General features: G+C 45.3%; 1 long non-coding RNA gene across 1 annotated transcript; it reads right to left on the reverse strand.

Moving 5' to 3' along the window:
* Positions 1–747: 747 nt before the first annotated feature.
* LOC108544182 (uncharacterized) lies at positions 748–10,054 on the reverse strand. Its single transcript, XR_001889761.1, has 3 exons — positions 10,028–10,054; positions 6,817–7,093; positions 748–910 (listed from the first exon to the last, which is right to left on the reverse strand). It is a non-coding gene; the product is annotated as an uncharacterized LOC108544182 (long non-coding RNA).
* Between the last annotated feature and the right edge of the window lie 267 nt (positions 10,055–10,321).

The following is a 10,321-nucleotide window of genomic DNA, read 5'->3' on the forward strand; positions in this document are numbered from 1 at the left end:
AGATTTACCTAACAATTTATGTTGCTCTTGACATGCCATGCTTTTTTCCTTGCCCAGGAGGCCGATAGCACAAATACATGCCTTGCCATGAAAAATTCACAACCGCGCATTTAGTCAGATACCCTGGTGACATGACTTGCAAACTGGAAAGCCAAGGTCACAGAGGAAGCTGATGTAAATCAAATGTGTCTTAAACACAGCATCTTCCGGTTGGGTCAGCATCTGACCCCTTCACTGTGTTTCCTCAAGGGAAGAGGCTACTTAGCACACTTGCCACTTAAAGAGAGAGAACACCTGACACTCAATGTGTCTGATGCTACCTTCCAGTCTTGGCCACCAGCCCCGAAGCCTCCATCTCCTCTGCCCTCAAGGCAGACCTTGTCATCCACACAGTGCATTAAGCAATTGCAGAAGGAGATAGAAAAAGCTTTAGAACTGCATTTCCCAAACTGTTCCACGTGATACTTCCAGGTGTTTGACAAATAAATGTGTTCTGTGGTCAAATCATTTGGGGAAGCCATGTGTCCTATATCCTATTCTTGAGGGTTTCACAAAGCATCCCTGAAAAATCCGGCAGGAAACAAACCTGTTTGATTTTGCTTAACCCAAGGTTTCCCCATCATTTTGATAAGAAACCCTTTTATCCCAGGCAACGGCAGCTCTGTGGCACTTTTGGCCCTGTGGTTATTGCTATTTATAACTACAGAGGCTATTCAGGGTCCTTATGCCTACCTGCCTTCATGATTCCTGGGGTCCTTAAGAGAGAGAAGATTCACAGGAGAGCATCATCAGCATGGGAGAGCAGTGACTCAGCTTTACTTGGCCATAGTGTCAAGGAGAAAATCTGCATCCAGCCTTCTTGTTTACTGAGGTCCTCAGGTGTCTACCCAGTGCCCCCAGGACTTAGGGGCTGTCAAGGAAAAAAGAAATCTGGACTTAGCAAGAAGAGACTTTGGTTCAAAAGGATTATTGCACAGCGTGTTGGGGAGGAAGGTAGGAAAGAGACTCTTGCAATAGGGGCAGGAGGAGGAGGAGGAGGACAATCGCAATAGGATTAGGGGGACTATTGCAACAGGAAGAACGCTCTGACCATAAAATCCACACAGCTCCAGAGTTAGGCTACAGGCAATAACAAATGCTGGCCAGGATGTGAAGGAAAGGGAACACTTGCACACTTCTCATGAGAGTGTAAATTAGTACAACCACTATGGAGAACGGTTTGGAGGTTCCTCAAATCTAAAAACCGATCTACCATATGATCCAGCAATCCCACTGCCCGGTATACACCCTAAAGAAAAGAAATCAGTACATGGAAGAGATATCTACACTCTTTTGTTTATTGCAGCATTATTGACAATAGCCAAGATGTGGAAGCAACCTAAATGTCCATCAACAGATGAATGAATAAAGAAAATGTGGTACATATACACAGTGGAGTACTATTCAGCTGTTAAAAAGAATGAGATCCTGTTATTTGCAACAACATGGATGAACTGGAGGTCATTACGTTAAGTGAAATAAGCCAGGCACGAAAAGACAAACTTTGCATGTTCTCACTTATTTGTGAGAGCTAAAAATTAAAACAATTGAACTCATGGAAAGAGAGTAGAAGGAGGGTTAGCAGGGGCTGGGAAGGGTAGTGGTGGGGGCAGTGTGTTGAAGGGGTTTGAGGGTGGTTAATGGGTATAAAAATATCATTAAATAAAATGAATAAGACCTACTATTTGACAGCACAACTGGGTGACTACAGTCTACAATAATTTTTTCTACACCTTCAAATAACTAAAAGAGTATAATTGGTTTGTTTATAACCAATTATAAACACTTGAAGTGATGGATACCCCATTTACCCTAGTATGATTATTATGCATTGTATGTCAGTATCAAAATACTTCATGTACCCTATCAACATATACACCTACTAAATACTTATAAAAATTGTTAAGGCCGGGCGCAGTGGCTCATGCCTATAATCCTAGGTGGGTGGATCACCTGAGGTCAGCAGTTCAAGACCTGTCTGGTCAGCATGGTGAAACCCTGTCTCTACTAAAAATACAAAAATTAGCCAGGCATGGTGCCGGGTGCGTATAATCCCAGCTACTCGGGAGACTGAAACAGGAGAATCACTTGAACCCGGGTGGCAGAGGTTGCGGTGAGCCGAGATCGCACCACTGCACTCCAGCCTGTGCAACAGAGTAAGACTCTCTTGAAAATAAATAAATAAGGATTAGGCAAAAGTGTCTCCTTTTACAGAGAAAGATAAGCAAAGCTAGAGAAAAGTTAGGAGTGGGGAAGTGCGATGAAAGGGTAACATAATCAGATAACAGATCCAAGAATATTTCACCCTGAAGCCAGCCTGTTCTCAGGAGTGTACGCTAGCTCAGGCTGAGGGTTGGCCAGAGATCAGGGGCACCTTGAAGATGGGAACCATGCAGGAAGGATGGTAGGAAAAGAAAACAGAACAAGCTTCAGGCCAGCCCAGAACTACTACCTCCATGCTTCTATTTCTTTAGAAAAATAAATGAATACATTGCTTTGTCATTAAGCAATTGTAACTTCCAGTCTCTGTTGGCTCCATTCGATGCAATTCCTGATACACAGGCAAGTGGAAACAGAAACGGTGGAAATAGGGGATACTAAAAATACTTTCTACTATCATAATAGTCCGAAAACCTTTCCTTGCACCCCAAGGCCAAGCTCACTAAGTACAATACTTTACAGAGGTAAACTCTACCAAGAACTTCCCCTCCAGACCTGTGTCGGGCCCACAGGCAGGGCTACGTGCTGAAATGCCCTTCAAACTCCTTTTCCTAAAAGCTGAGGATAGAGTGTGACAGCTGCAGGTGTGAGCCAAATGGTCCCAAGGGCTTTGCCTTGCTGATACCACTAAGTGCCAAGTTCTCAGAGATGTGCTGCTTGCAGCTACAGCTCCTGGGGAAAACAAAGAGAAATTCACAGAGAGAAGGCACTTAGTTGAAATTCACTCACCCAGGAAGAAAATGACAGAATTCAGGCAGGCACGGTGGCTCATGCCTGTAATCCCAGCACTTTGGGAGGCCGAGGTGGGCAGATCACTTGAGGTCAGGAGCTCCAGACCAGCCTGGCCAACATGGTGAAACCCCATCTCTACTAAAAATACAAAAACTAGTCAGGCATGGTGGCACAGACCTATAGTTCCAGCTACTCGGGAGGATGAGGCAGGAGAATCACTTGAACCCAGGAGGCAAAGGCTGCAGTGAGCCGAGATGGCGTGACTGCACTCCAGCCTGAGCAACAGAGGAAGACTCTGTCTCAAAAAGAGAAAGAGAAAGAAAGGAAGGAAGGGAGGGAGGGAGGGAAAAGGAAAGAAAAGAAAATGATGTAAGTCCTATAGAGCCAACCTCCGATAGTACAGACAGGTAACTGTACCCAGGTAAGGTGAGAGTCACTCTCAGCCCACTTGGCTGTCTGCCTCCAGCCTGCTAGCTAAAGGAACAGGGAGAGGAACTGTGAAAAGATGTGGTGTGAGCAACTCCTCTGGAACTGGAGCCCATATGATTGAGATGCTGTGGTCTAAGCCTGCTCTCCACTGCCAATCATTCACAGTGAGCAAGGGAGCTCAATGTGATGGTTAAGACCAAAGGTCCCCAGGTTCAGCCTCTGACTCACCGTTCATAACCTGTGTCACTTTGGATGAGTTACTTAACCCTCTGTATACCGTGCACTTGATCTGCAAAATAAGGATGATAGTGTACTCATCTCATATCGTGGGTAGAAAAGAGTTATTTAATAGAGGACACTAAGAACAGTGTCTGGCACATAGAAAGTCCCCAATAAATGCTAACTGTTATTATTCAGAGACATGTCTCACTGACCTCTTTAACTAATGGGCACATCAAAATGTATTTGCTTCTCCTGATTAGAAGAATTGTAAGAAAATCAAAAGGCATCAAATTCTCTTTCTGTCATTACTGCAAACTCTCTGGATAAGTTGCTTAGCGGTTAGTCTATGAGCCTTGGTTTCCTTACCTGCAAAACAAAAAGGTTGACCTAGACCATTATCACACAGAATCTTTTGAGTTTAAAGCTTCTCATAGTTGCTCCACTTTCTCATAGCCAGGGATGGGAGGGAAAAAGCCAGAGTGTGCATACAAATGCTCCAGCTGGCTCCTTCACAACGGAGTCTGCACCTGCTGTGTTCTCCCAGGTGCACAGGAAAATGGTAGGTCACACAAAAAAGGGAAGAGAACGTGCTAGAAGAATCTGGTATCACACACACACACACTTCCATATAAGCTCTGCACAACTTGCTTCCTTCAGTGTTAAGCATTATTAGTGTAGAAGTCATGTCTGGTTTGCTTGTCTTGCTAGTCCCAGGGCCTGGCACAAGGCCTGGAATTGCATAGGTGCTCAGTCAATATTTATTGAGTAAATGAGGCAGAGGAGGTCCGGTTTGCAAAGCTCCATCACTCTGCAAGTCTAACAGCTTCAAAAGGTTATGTGGTCCTGTTTGTTGTCACCGCTGTTCCAGATCCACCCGATAGATTCTATAGCCTCTCTTCTTTGGGGACAGAGTCTTCATGAACTTTCAGGCAGCATGGGAGACCAGAAGAAGCACTGGCCAGGGGTTCAGTGTTCCTGATTTATAGTCTCTGTTACAGTGGGTGGCTAGTCAGGCATAAGCAGGGCAGGAGAGAGCTTTCGCAACCCCACCAGGAATGTGAGGCAGCCATCAGGTGATGGTCAGGCAGTTGTTAACAGGCTCTCTAAAATAATAATTGTTTGCAGCTGGCGCCAGGGAAAGGCAGTCTCCCAACAGATAGAAACACCTGAAACTGGTGACTAGCAGCTTCCTGATAACATCTCAGGAGCTGGGCGAGTGGGCTCATTCATGCATATTAAGAAGCAACATAGCGGAGTTTACCTGGTTTATGACCTTCTAGGAACATTCGGCTGGAAAGGGCAGAACGCCTCCAGTGAGCATGCGTACAACTCCAGTAAACACACTGCGCGTGCTCACTTCCCAAGCGCTAACAGGCCACTGTGCCTGCGGACAGCCCACCCCAAGGGAAGAATCATGGGAGAAGGGACGCGAGACTCTGGAAGTATGCCAATGCATAAAACCCTAAGTCAGAGGTCAAACAGGGCACTTGATCTTTTAAGCTGTCCACTTGGCCCTCTTCCAAGTGTACTTTCCTTCCTTTCATTGCCTTTCATTCCTGCTCTATAGCTTTTTTTCTTTTTTAAGAGATGGAGTCTCGCTCCGTCGCCCAGTCTGGAGTGCAATGGTGCAATCTCGGCTCACTGCAAGCTCCGCCTCCCAGGTTCAGGCCGTTCTCCTTTCTTAGCCTCCCGAGTAGCTGGGACTACAAGCGCTCGCCACCACGCCCAGCTAATTTTTGTATTTTTAGAGACAGGGTTTCGCCATGTTAGCCAGGATAGTCTTGATCTCCTGACCTCGTGATCTGCCCTCGTGATCCGCCCACCTTGGCCTCCCAAAGTGCTGGGATTATAGGCGTGAGCCACCGTGCCCAGCCCTGCTCTATAGCTTTTTAATAAACTCTCACTCCTGCTCTAAGACTTGCTTTGGTCTCTTCTTCTGTGCCTATGCCTTCTCTGCCAAATTCTTCCTTCTCTGGAGGCAAGAATCAAGGTTACTGCAGACCCCTATGGATTCACGACCTATAATCGTCTCATTCTCACGTGTTTGTTTGTTTTGTTTTGTTTTGTTTTGTTGTTTCTTGAGACGGAGTCTCACTCTGTTGCCCAGGCTGGAGTGCAGTGGCATGATCTTGGCTCACTGCAACCTCCATCTCCTAGGTTCAAGCAATTCTTCTGCCTCAGCCTCCGGAGGGATTACAGGTGTGCCCCACCACACCCAGCTAATTTTTGGTTTTTGGGGTTTTTTTTTTGTATTTTTAGAGGAGACAGGGTTTCACCATTTTGGCCACCTGGTCTAGAACTCCTGACCTCAAGTCATCCACCTGCCTCGGCCTCCCAAAGTGCTGGGATAATAAGCGTGAGCCACCATGCCCAGACTCCATCTCACAATTGACTCTCTGTGTATCCTTAGCCTTGTAGGGCTCACCGAGCCCCTCTGTGAAATGATATTGCCCCTTAAAAAATGTTAGAGATTGGGCCTAGAAGGAAACACATTAAGGTCTTGTGTTTATATCTCAATGCTAAAATTCCACAGGACATTTAATTTCTTCCTTAAACTTTTTCTGCATTTCCCAAATCTCTAACAATGGAAATATGTTTTTGTAAGAAGAAGAAACAGTGCATGTTATTAAAGTGTGAGATCATTCTGGGCTCTATGTTTTGCTTATTTAGAATAATTTAAAAACCATCATTTTTGGTCAGGCACAGTGGCTCATGATTGTAGTCCCAGCACTTTGAGAGGTCAAGGCAGGAGGATTGCATGAGTCCAGAGGTTCGAGACCAGCCTGAGCCACATGGTGAAACCCGGTCTCTACCAAAAATACAAATATTGGCCAGGTGTGGTGGCACACGCCTGTAGTCTCAGCTACTTGGGAGACTGAGGCAAGAGGATCGCTGGATTTTGGGTGGTAGAGGCTGCAGTGAGCTGAGATTGTGCTGCTACAGTCCAGCCTGGGTGAGAGTGAGACTGTGTCTTAAAAATCAATCAATCAATCAACAAACAAACAAAAAACTATCGTTTTCAGTACTTTTCCCTTAATTTCTAAACCCAATCACACATTCTCACCTCAGAGAGCGGGATCTTCTGTTGATGGTAAAAAGTTAAGCTGTGCGGTGTTGGAAATGTCATCACCAAATAGTATGGTATTAGCCAAGGCATTTAGCCTTTTCACCTACCGTATCTCCTCTTTTTATGAAGCAAAGGGACTAGATGAACATTGCCCTGGCTCTGAAATTTTATGCTTCCTTATGCAATCAGCCCGACGTACTTTGAGTGATCCTCTGGAGAAATGAGATGTGTATTACTGGAACAAGAGCCACAAGCCTTAGGAGTTCGGTTTGTCATTCCCGCTGGAGAAACCACCATGTCTTGCAATGCATCACATCTCCTGGAAAGTGCATTGATTTTATGAGGGCAACTGGGGATCAGGCACTTGAGTCCTTATGAGACTGGCTGTGAGAAAAACAGAATCTCCTGATTAAATCTGTAGTGGGAAAACGTTCCAGCCAACTTTCTGGAGTCAGTAGTTGGAATGATTCCAAAGTTATGAATGAATAACAGCAATGACAAACATGTATCCAGGGCTATCTCAGTCATCATAGCCTCAGCCACTTTACCTCCCAATTCCTTGCCAAACAGGGAAGAAAACCTCTATTTGGAGGGGAGAAAGCATGCTTTGTTTCTCAGTCCCTCCTTTTGTCTGTCTTTTTGTCTGTCCCTCCCATTGGCAGCCACAAAGTGAAGCTCGACTTTCAGTCTGCTAAGGAACAGCAGGTACTTGTTGGCAGTCACCAAGTTCTTAGAGGTGACTTCTAAAATAGTGAGCAACTGCAAATTGTTGTCCTCTGCCAATGGAAGTTCTCCAGTTTCCAGTACCTAAAAGGAGACGTAATACTAGTCATTGGGATTCTTTCTTAGCTGAATGGGACAAGGCATTCTTCAAAGGGAAAGTTAACCTTGGATGATATCTGGGCTTTCTTTTTCTTGTACTACTTCTTTTTTCTTTCTTTCTTTTTTTTTTTTTTTTTTTTTTATTTTTATTTTGAGACAGAGTCTTGCTCTGTTGCCCAGGTTGGAGTGCAGTGGTGTGATCTTGGCTCACAGCAACCTCTGCCTCCTGGGTTCCAGTGATTCTCCTGTCTCAGCCTCCCAAGTGGCTGGGACTACAGGCACATGCCATCATGCCGAGCTAATTTTTTTTTTTTTCCAGTGGAGACAGGGTTTCGCCATATTGGCCAGGCTGGTCTCGAACTCCTGACCTCGTGATCTGCCCGCCTTGGCCTCCCAAAGTCCTGGGATTACAGGCGTGAGCCACCGCACCCGGCCTTCTTGTCCTACTTCTTGCTAAGAAAGATGATGGTTTACTTATCATCAATGCAAACTGCAGTTCAAAATTAAAGAATTCAAGAACATAGCTGAGGCCTAAGAAGAATGAGAATGTTTCTGTAATCTGAGGTCTTTCAAGGGCTCAAAATAATTAGGGAGCTACTGGGTATAGAAAGATCGGGCACTACGGGAGCTCTAAGGGGCTCCTTGACCACATTCCTCTAAAGCTACTCAAGACCAGTAGGTCATTAATCAAGGCTCATAACAAAACTTGGGTAAGATTAATCACCTAAGAGGAGGCGTTAATACATCCTCATCTAAGAAGCAGCGAGCCCTGCCTCTCTTCCCCTTCAGCCCGCAGAAGCTCAGAGAGAACCGTCCCTCCCCTGCCCTTCTGAACCACTCAACATCAGAACAAGCCAACTTCCCCTTCATTGCATTGAATCTCTCAGACACTGACCTAGCACTTTCCATGTGCCAATCATCAGTCAGGACCCGGAGGAATTAGCAAAATAAGATTATGCTATGAGCAGAATGCAAGTCACAAAGAGACATAGATAGCAATGTTTTCCCTTTCGTCATATGGACAGAATCAGGGATGGGACCCAGAAGCACAACTGCAAAGTCAAAACTGGAAACAACAAATGCTTAGATGGAGGCTGAGTACAAGAAACTCTGGAGACCCAAGAGAAAAAGTGATCTGTTCAATGTGGGAAGCTCAGGAAAAGCTTCCCAGTAATTTATAGCAGAATGACAGTGATAGGAATGGCTATTAGTGTACAGGCATGAACACAGTTATTTGGTTATGTTAGAGTTGCTTGATGGGTCGGGCATGGTGGCTCATGCCTGTAATCCCAGCACTTTGGGAGGCTGAGGCAAGAGGATCACTTGAGCTCAGAAGTTCGAGACCAGCCTGGGCAACATAATAAGACCCCGTCTCTCTCTCTCTCTCTCTCTCTCTCTCTCTCTCTCTCTCTCTCTCTCTGAAAAAGAGAACTGCTTAATGATGGATTTCAGATGGAACAATAGAAAAGAGAAGAGTTAAGATTAACCTCCAAGTTACTGCCTTTTATACCTAGGCGATGGTGGTGCCACTTACCAACAAGGGAAGGACTGGGGTAGAGAACTTTATCAGATTTATGCCACTAGCACTGCCAAGGACCCCTGAAAAGTGCCAGTTGACCTCAGCATCCTGGTATTCATGATACCATGAATACTATCCAGTATTCATGGTCCATATGAAAGAGTTTGAGATCCAGGAATGGTAGAGACAGCACCGCGTTGGAAGAAGTACTGCAGACATCCAAGTGTCCAGTTCTATATTCCCAATGGGCACAAATGCTGTCTCTTAGGGTTCATGTATTGATGCCAACTTTCAGGAGGACTCCTCCAGTTTCTACTGGAGGGTCAAAAAAGGAAGAAAGACATGACATTAACAAGCACAACAGGAAAACAAGGAAGAGTAAACAGTCATCATCCTTCCTCCTGCAGATTTCCAACCTCCCTGCATTGCCCTGTGCTGGCAGAGCCTAACTTGGAACCAGCTGACAAAGAAATGTGATGTGGCTGAGTCCCAGCCTCAACACAGCAAAATAGAGTACAGGATAGTTTTGGAGCTTGATATAGTTTTGATATTTGTCCCCTCCAAATCTCATATTGAAATTTGATTCTAATGTTGGAAGTGGGGCTAAGTGGCAGGTGTTTGGGTCATGGGGGTGGATCCCTCATGAATGGCTTGGTGCCCTCCCTGCAGTAACGAGTGAGTTCTTGTTCTATTAGTTCACACAAGACCTAGTTGTTTAAAAGAACCTGGCATCTCTCTTCTTCTCTCTCCTGCTCCCTCTCTCACCATGTGACATATCAGCTCTGCTCCTTCTACCATGATTGAAAGCTTCCCGAGGTCCTCACCAGAAGCAGATGCTGGCACTGTGCTTCTCGCACAGCCTGCAGAACTGTGAGCCAAATAAACCTCTCTTCTTTATGAATTACCCAGTCTCAGGTATTCCTTTATAGCAACACAAAATGGACTGATAGAGGGCTGAAGAACAAGAGTTTAATTACCTGCACACCATTCAGGACCTCCACCCACAGTCACTGACACCTTGATACCTAACCTGTGGAGTTACTAATGTTTTCCATTATGAGGTGTGCACAGATGACAGATGAATATGAATCAAGAATGGTGCCCAGTGGGCAGTGAAAATGACCCTTCCTGCGGGGAGTTACTGAAACACAACTTAAGGTTCCTGAGGTTGCTACCATCGGCAGTCCAACTTCTCCTTTCAGAAACTTCTCACTGCATAATCATCACAAGGACCTCCCTAGAGGTATCAGATGCTAAGTTATACTTACCCA

Source organism: Rhinopithecus bieti, unplaced genomic scaffold (assembly GCF_001698545.2).
Source record: "Rhinopithecus bieti isolate Rb0 unplaced genomic scaffold, ASM169854v2 scaffold_23236, whole genome shotgun sequence".
In the NCBI taxonomy this organism is placed as follows: domain Eukaryota; kingdom Metazoa; phylum Chordata; class Mammalia; order Primates; family Cercopithecidae; genus Rhinopithecus; species Rhinopithecus bieti.